The sequence below is a fragment of the Hibiscus syriacus genome, unplaced genomic scaffold, assembly GCF_006381635.1.
Source record: "Hibiscus syriacus cultivar Baekdansim isolate YM2019G1 unplaced genomic scaffold, ASM638163v2 tig00110065_pilon, whole genome shotgun sequence".
NCBI classification, from domain to species: Eukaryota; Viridiplantae; Streptophyta; class Magnoliopsida; order Malvales; family Malvaceae; genus Hibiscus; species Hibiscus syriacus.
Window position 1 is genome coordinate 2,766,742 of NW_024062585.1, and position 8,358 is coordinate 2,775,099.

Sequence of the window (8,358 nt, forward strand, 5' to 3'; positions counted from 1 at the left end):
CTGCAGTAAAGGTAACGATACTTGGAGATCAAGCAAAAATAACTTTCTCGAGTTTTGCAATCAAGTTTGGCTTAACGCTGATCAGATCAATGTCAACAATTGATTTGTATCCTAGATTAGTCACTTCTGCTTGGTTGACAGAGTTCTTCAGTTGTTTTTTGTAGAAGTCCCAATTAATAGTGTTCTCGGTGGTAATATCAGTACAGACCTGCAGTTGAAACAAATTTGATTTATGTGAAAGATTATCAAATTGTTTGATTTGTTTGTTAGTATCGAATTAATACAAAAGAAAGAGAAAAATTGAATTGATGCATACCTTATTGTCTTCATTTGCCACATTCCTCCAGGCAACAACCAACTTAATGTTTTCTTTGATCAGGAACTCAGTTCCGCCTTTGGAGTATCCGACACCGGAATCAGCCAAGTGCTCGAAATATCGTGTCTGCAAGGATGTAACATTTAGCGGCAGATTTCCGGATCCATGCCAATCAATTTGTTCATACATGCTGACATCTTGATCGGATTGATTGTTAAAATACACCTCTGTAGATATTGCAAGCCCCACTTTACCACTCGAAGCATCCATGGTTTCAGTATCGAACTCGAGTTTTGCATTCAACTTTGGCTTAACACTGCTTAGATCAATGTCAACAGTTGATTTGTATCCTAGATTCGTCACTTCTACTTGGTTGACAAAGGTTTTTAGTTGTTCTTTGAAATAGTCCCAATTAAGAATTCTGTCAGTAGTAATCTCAGTATAGACCTGCAGATTTGATTTATGTGAAAAGCAGATACTATCCATAGAAACTTAATGACGAGTTTGGTGGGAGATACGTACCTAATTATCTTCATTTACCATATTCCTCCAGGCAACAATCCACTTAATGTTTCGTTTGATAACAAACAAAGCAACAACTTCCGAGCAACCGATGTCGAGATCGGCCGAGTGCTTAAAATATTGTGTCTTCAACGACGGAACACGTGACGGCTGCTCTCTGGATCTATACCAATCTCTTTTGTCATACGAGGAAAAATCTTGGTCGGTTTTGTTGGTGAGATACACACCTCTGCAGATATTGCAGGACCACCCTTACTCCTTGGAGCAGCCACTATCCCAAGATCTTCCTCCAATATTGCACTCAAGTTTGGCTTAACTCTGTTGGGATCAATGCCAACAGTTCTTTGTAAAAGTCCAAATTAATGGTTCTGCTAGTAGCAATATCAGTATAGACCTGGAGTTCAAAAGAAATTGATGTGAAAGTGTTGAAAATATCTTATCTGCAACGAAGAAATACATCCGATTATAGGTCAATAAATATTTTTTGAGCAAATAAAATAAATAACTAATATAAAAAAATTTGAATTTCGGAGTTAACACAAAACTTACGTCCGCCACTGAATCCATCCAAACTTAATCATAAAAACTTGAATTAATGCGTACCTTATTGTCTTCATTTGCAGTATTCCTCCAAGCAACAACCCACTTAATGTTTTGTTTGATGAGAAACAGCAATACCTTCCGAGTTTCCAACATTGGAATCAGTCAAGTGCTGCAAATATCTTGTCTTTTTTCCGGTCGTTTCTACATTCTTGTGGTTTATTTTTCTTAGGGTTAGATTTGACGTCGTTGATATTGATCAAGATTTTATTCATTTGTTATATCATTGATCTTCTATATTTTGAACTATCGAATTGGATTGTGATAAAATTAATTGTTTTTATTCTTGTAAAAAACTATATTGCAAGACAATATTTTAATATTACCATTTGATATCTATCGACTTGTTAGTTTTACTTTAATTATTTCATTTGCGGTTGTTATAACTAATTTTCTAATTTTTTTTTTACATTATAAAAGGCTGTGTAAATATTTCAATATTAACTTTTTTCTAATGAGTGATTACTTCAATTATTTATTTACTATTATTTTTAGGATTGAGCATTCGATTGAGTCTAGTGGAGTTAAAAAATTTGAGTTATTCGAGTTGACAAGTCATATTTTATAACTCGATCTTGATTTGAAATTTTTTCGAGTCTAGTCGATTCGAGTTGAGTTAAATTTTTGAGTTTATGTTTAAATTTAATTGTAAATATTTGTAATATTATGATATTATTTTATTCCAATTTAAATAGTTTTTATAACCATATAAAATACATATATATTTCTTCATTTTTTTCATATGTGATATACATATTTCATACAGAGTCGAGAGACTCGACTCAAACTTTAAAATTAATCCACTAATTATTAAAAAATTTGAGTTGTTCGAGTTGTATCTTACAAATCGATTTGAACTGCAAAATTTTTCGAGTCAAGTCGAGTTTACGAAATTACAACTCGAAATCAATTCGAGTCGAGTTTAATCGAGACAAAAAATCAATTTTTCGAATCAAACCGAGTTTTGCTCACCCATAACGTTATCATCTCTGGCAAAATTTTCTTTTATATTGTGTTAAATTAAGTATAAAGTTTAATTTTATTTTTTAATAGAATAATTCTTTAATTATATATTATTAAATTTTAAAAATTTAATTTTTTTATTTATAGGCAAATACTAATTTTTTTCTATTAAATCTACAGCCCAAGCTTGACCAAACTTATTGTTTTTGTGGGACAATCTTATTGATGTTTTGGTATTCATTATGCGGGATTTTTGGTGATCAGGGAGAGTCATGACCGTGGGTGGCCGTTAGTTGCATGGAAGAAAATATGTCATCTTAAATTCTTGGGTGATCTGATATTTTGGGATCTAAAAAGTTTCAACTTGGCAAATTTAATTGGTTCTGTTAGAAAAAAGAAATAGTTAATTAATTAATGACAAAAGGGCATCAGTCGAAGAAAACAAATTTGGTATTTGAATTTTTTTTCTCTAGTCAATGTGGACTTTTAACTCGAAAAAAATAATCAATGTTTTAGTTAAGTTTTGTTTCTTAAAACCAGTACACAACAAATCATCTTGAGCTAGACTCGGTTTTTTTGCCCCATTAGGGCGTTTAGGTTTTTTATTTTGCCCATTAGGTTACCTGAGTTTTTATTTTGGAAAATACGACAAAGGTTACAGTGGAACTAGAACTAGCCACATCGAGGTAACGAGTTCAAATAAAAAATTATTCAAACTTTTTACCTCAACGTGACGAGTTTCATGCATTATAAAAAACATCATAGATCTCAAAATAAAGTGTATGTGCAAAAAAAAAAAATCGGAATACCCTAAATTAACCTAGACTCGTTGATCCATCCTCTATGGGTCTATTTGCCATTACATGAGCCCAATATGCAGGGACGGAGGTCTCTTAAGGCCCAAGGGGTTTGACCCATGTTAAAATTTATATATTCGATATACTTTTGATTTAATTATATTTTAGTTCATGTAAAAATAAATATTTAAATTTAATATATATATATATATATATATTAAATATTTAATCAAGTAGGAATCGAACTAAAGAATGATAAGTCTATGTTCTCAAATTTTTGGTTTAATTACAATTTAAGTCATTTTAAGTTTAAATGTTAGACAAATTAGTTGTTTTGTTTTGAGTTTTTTTTTAATTTAGGGTAAATACAAGGTAATATTTGTATAAAGACTTTTAACTATTTAACAATGAACACTCGTACCCCTACATACGTGTTTGAATTCAGGACCTCATGAATAACAATAATCCCTTAATCACTAAGGTCGTTTGATTTATGTTAAATTTCGAGTTTAAATATATAATTAGTCTTTATATTTTTCTTGAATAATTTAATATTTCAACCAATGTTAATATTTAATTGTTACTTGTCTCTGTCAATATGGGTCTCAACATGGTTCTCCTTCATATTATTCTGCCCCACCTCCACTCCTAGACTATCCACGTCGAGATTTAATTTCTTATTAATTACGTTGTCAGACCTTTCATCACTACTGTGTCCCAAAATTGTTGTCTCCCCGATAAATCTAACCTCATTATTTTCGACAAACATGGCACCGCCACTAAGTATCTTCCCAGGTATTCAATTAGCCGACCGAAAGCGTTATCGCGGACGTTATTTAACGGTAGCGGCGCCGTCCGAAATTGAGATTGACGAAATTAACGGTTGGTGGCGGATTCACGCTAATAACGACCTATCGCGCCCGCAATTTAACGGGTAACGATGAGTAAAGCCGATAACGGGACGCTATTACCGTTATCGACCGCTACAGTAAAAAAATAAAAAAATCTTACCTGTATCCGTCGTGCTTCGCCGCTGGTCAAGGAGTTGAGCAGTAAGGCCACCGGTGAAGAAGGTAAAAATAAAAAAAATAAAAATAAAAAATCTAAGTTAGATCTGATTTTGTAGAAGATGAAATTGAAAGGTTGGTTGTTTTCTTCTTCTTTTGTTTAGAAAGATAGGTCGGGGAGCAAGAAGATGAAAGTCTCTCGAACTTTCTTATATCTTAAAAATTTAAGAGTTTTGTGGGTGGGCCATGTCCCACTATAATATTTTTTATTTCTTTATATAATTTTTAAAATTAAATTTTAAAGAAGTTTTTTATCTCAAAAATCTAAAGAGTTTTGTAGGTGGGCCGTGTCCCACTCTAATTTTTTTTATATAATTTTTTAAAATATAATTTTAAGGGATATTAATTTGATATACCTTCTATCTTTTAGAATTTCTCATTTAATCTTTAATTTAAAGTATAAATTTTATTTTTTATTTAATTTAGTCTTAATTTCAGTAATCTAAATTTTTGTAATTTAAATTTTACACTTTTATTTTAATTATATTTAATTTAGTCATTTTGTGTTCTTTAAATTTATTTAAATTTTACTCTTTTATTTTAATTATATTTAATTGTGGCTTAAAGAAAGTTGTGTGAAATTATTATGTTTTAGGATAAGTCGTGTGAAATTTAAAAAAAATTCATGACCTCGATACCCGTAATGACCGCGATAGCATCCGTTATGTTCGCAACCGTGATAAACGCGACGCGACCGAAAACGCGACCGCAAACGTTATTTAAATCCCTGTATCTTCCCCATGCAACGTAAATTTATCCCTCCCTCTTCCAGTGGACTTTGGATTTCTTCTTGATTTATCGGACCTTTACTCCAATGATCTGACTCCAGTATGGTCGATGAAGAACATTTCGTATAAAACACCAATCCTACCTTTGTTAGAACCTTCTTTTCCACCACATTCCGACTACAGGTGACTCCATCAAGGGAACTTTGTTCATTAAAACTGGCCCGGAAACACACTCTTCCCACTTCCATTTCAAAAACTCCTCCAATTTTCTCCATTGATTGGTGGCTATAAGAAGAGAAACCTTCTCGCACGACTGTAATGCATTCCCCCCCGAAGCTATTAGCTCCTCCCATGATTCTGCTACTGATCTTTTAAAATATATGTGATTCCAGCACGTGAATATTTTCTGTTGACTCCCCTTTGTCATTTAGTTTAACATCCTTTTTCCTGCAGGTTTTGTTTGCCCTTGTGCCTTTCAGTTCGTTCCTTCTCATTGCTTTATATATGTTTAAAGTTGCCGACTCATTCTCCCTACCTTGGCAATCTGCAGTATATATACTCCTTTTGAATGAACACAAGCTTCCTGCTTTGATCATCCATTGCACCAAGAGCCTGCTTTGCCATGCTACTGCAGTTAACATGTTTCTGGGGTTTTGTGATTGGCTCCACAAAATCATTGCTTCTTTAACAAAGGTGGATGATGATGTTTACGCTGATGGTTCCACCCCAATAATGTTGCTGACAGTTCAAGATGCTTAATAAGTTTGTGCAGAAAAAAAAAAGTCCTCACAAGTAAATCCACAAGATCCAAAGGATGAATCCGCAAATTCAGTAATAAATACAAATATTATTCTATTTAAAAGATTCGAATTTGAATCATTATACCTATAAAATATATATATATTATCAATAATAAAATTCTGAACATGTACTGTTATGCATTGAGTTGTATATTTTCAAAACAGTATTCTAATGTTGGGTTTTGCTACTTATTGAATTTTGATTCCATGTTAAACTACCAAATTCGTAAGAGTGAGTCTAAGGTGCAAAGCCTTAATTTAAAGCTAATTTACAAATCGGAAATATTACGAAGTGAGACAACTTTTTAAATTGGTATAACTGAAAATATTATTAAGTTTATACATTTTTTAATATTTTCGGTTCGTAATCGGGAAAAGCTTTATTACTGATTACCAACTTAAAATGTTACACATGTCAACATAAAATTGATAAAAATTTCGGTTATAATCTAAAATATTATATATGTTTCTAATTGGTTCCAACTTAATATTGAGGGTATTTTAGGTTGCAACCGAAATGTTACCAAGCATGTAACATTTTCGATTTACAACCTCAAATGTTACCAAATATATAACATTTTAGGTTGCTGCTAGTAACATTTCATGAGTTTTAAATTTTCCCAGATCGAATATATTTCACGACAAGTATTGAAACTAAGACTCTAAATTTTGATACGTACCAAGCGAACCTAAATTGTTATATATATTGATAACATTTTAGGTTGGAAATGATATGTATCGAACCTTGAAGAATAAGTTTTGAAACTTACCAATCCAACCTAAACTGTTATATATATATCGATAACATTTTGGGTAAACTACACTGGTGACCACTGAACTATGGTCATCAAACATTTTAACCACCAACGTTTAAAAGCGATCAAACAGACCACCAAACTATTTAAATGGTTCAATCAAGCCACTAGCCGTTAATTTTTAACAGAAGTGATGATGTGACCGTTAAAAAAATTAGCATAATTATATATTTGGTCTTTAATATCTACACATTGTATCAATTTAGTCATTGTTTTAATTCAATTAAATAAATTTAGTCATCCAATCCGTAAGTACCACGAGTCACTACCTGTGTAACGGGAAAACATATTGGAATAGAATGGCATTTGGGTGGATTCGAACGAGGGCAAGCTTTTGCCACTGGGCCAAAGCAATGTATTTAGTTCTAAAGTGCACAATCTTTTATATATTGTGTTTGAGATCATTTCACAAAAACATATATATAGTGACATGTGGCACCTCTGGATTGGAGGACTAAATTTATTTAATTGAATAAACCAATGACTAAATTGATACAATGTGTAAATATTAAGGAGCAAATATATAATTATGCCAATTTTTATTAACGGCCACATCATCACCTTTGTTAAAACTTAACGACTAGTGGTTTGATTGAACCATTTAAATAGTTTGGTGGTCTGTGTGATCGCTTTTAAACGTTGGTGGTCAAAATAGTTGATGATCATAGTTCGGTGATCACTCGTGTAGTTTACCCTAATATTTTAGGTTGAAAACGGTAAGTATTAAAACTCAAAGAAATTTTTTTTCGATATTTGTCGAGAAATGTGTTCAACTTAAAATGTTTAAGATTTTAAGTTGAAACTGAAAATTTTACCAAAACATAGAACCTTATATGTTGAACCCGGTAAGATTTTAAGGCGCAACATAAAATGTTACAATTACCATAACATAGTATGTAAAAGATAACATTTTAAGTTGAAAATTATAGGTATCAAAACTCATATAAAAATGGTTTGATATTTGTCGTGAAATATTAAGTTAGACCCAACTTAAAAATTTAAATAGCATTTTAAATAAACAGAAATTTTACTAGTATATATAACATTTTAGATTACTAATCGATACCAAAAAAACTACGTTATTTTTTAATCATATTTTAGATGTCGTACAACAAACTCACCCAATTCGTACCCAGTCTGTACTAATAGACACTTCCGTAAGTATGTAAGTAAACGTTGATTTAAACATTTAATTAGTTTTACTTTCGTATTAGATAATTACTATTGCATTATATCAACAATGCAATTATCTTGTCTTACCTATTTTCATTTATTTCAAGATTTAAAAGTATACTTTTGGAAAATACATTTGATAGAAACACTGACATATGTTTTAATATTTTTAAAATAAGGCTGCAAAATGATGCAGAATTTGAGTCACTGAATCAAATTTACCATGCTCAATCCAAAAAGTAATGTATTTTATAAAAATTGAGAAATCGAAACAGAAGAGCTCTCGATTTCTAAACTAAAATATTACCATGCTCGTTCCAAAAAGTTACGTATTTTATAAAAATCCTAGTTACAACATATAATGTACATGAGTTTCTCAATAAAACTTTCCAATAATGATATCATTTTATGTTCAACCTAAAATTCATCTGATTTATATGTTTTAACATGGGCAATACAATATCTTCGATTCCAACCGAAAATATTATCACGTTCAATCTAAATTACATATTTAATAAAAATTCCAGTTACCCCTATGTTTCATGAGTTTCTCAATATTGGGTTTTTTTTAATAATT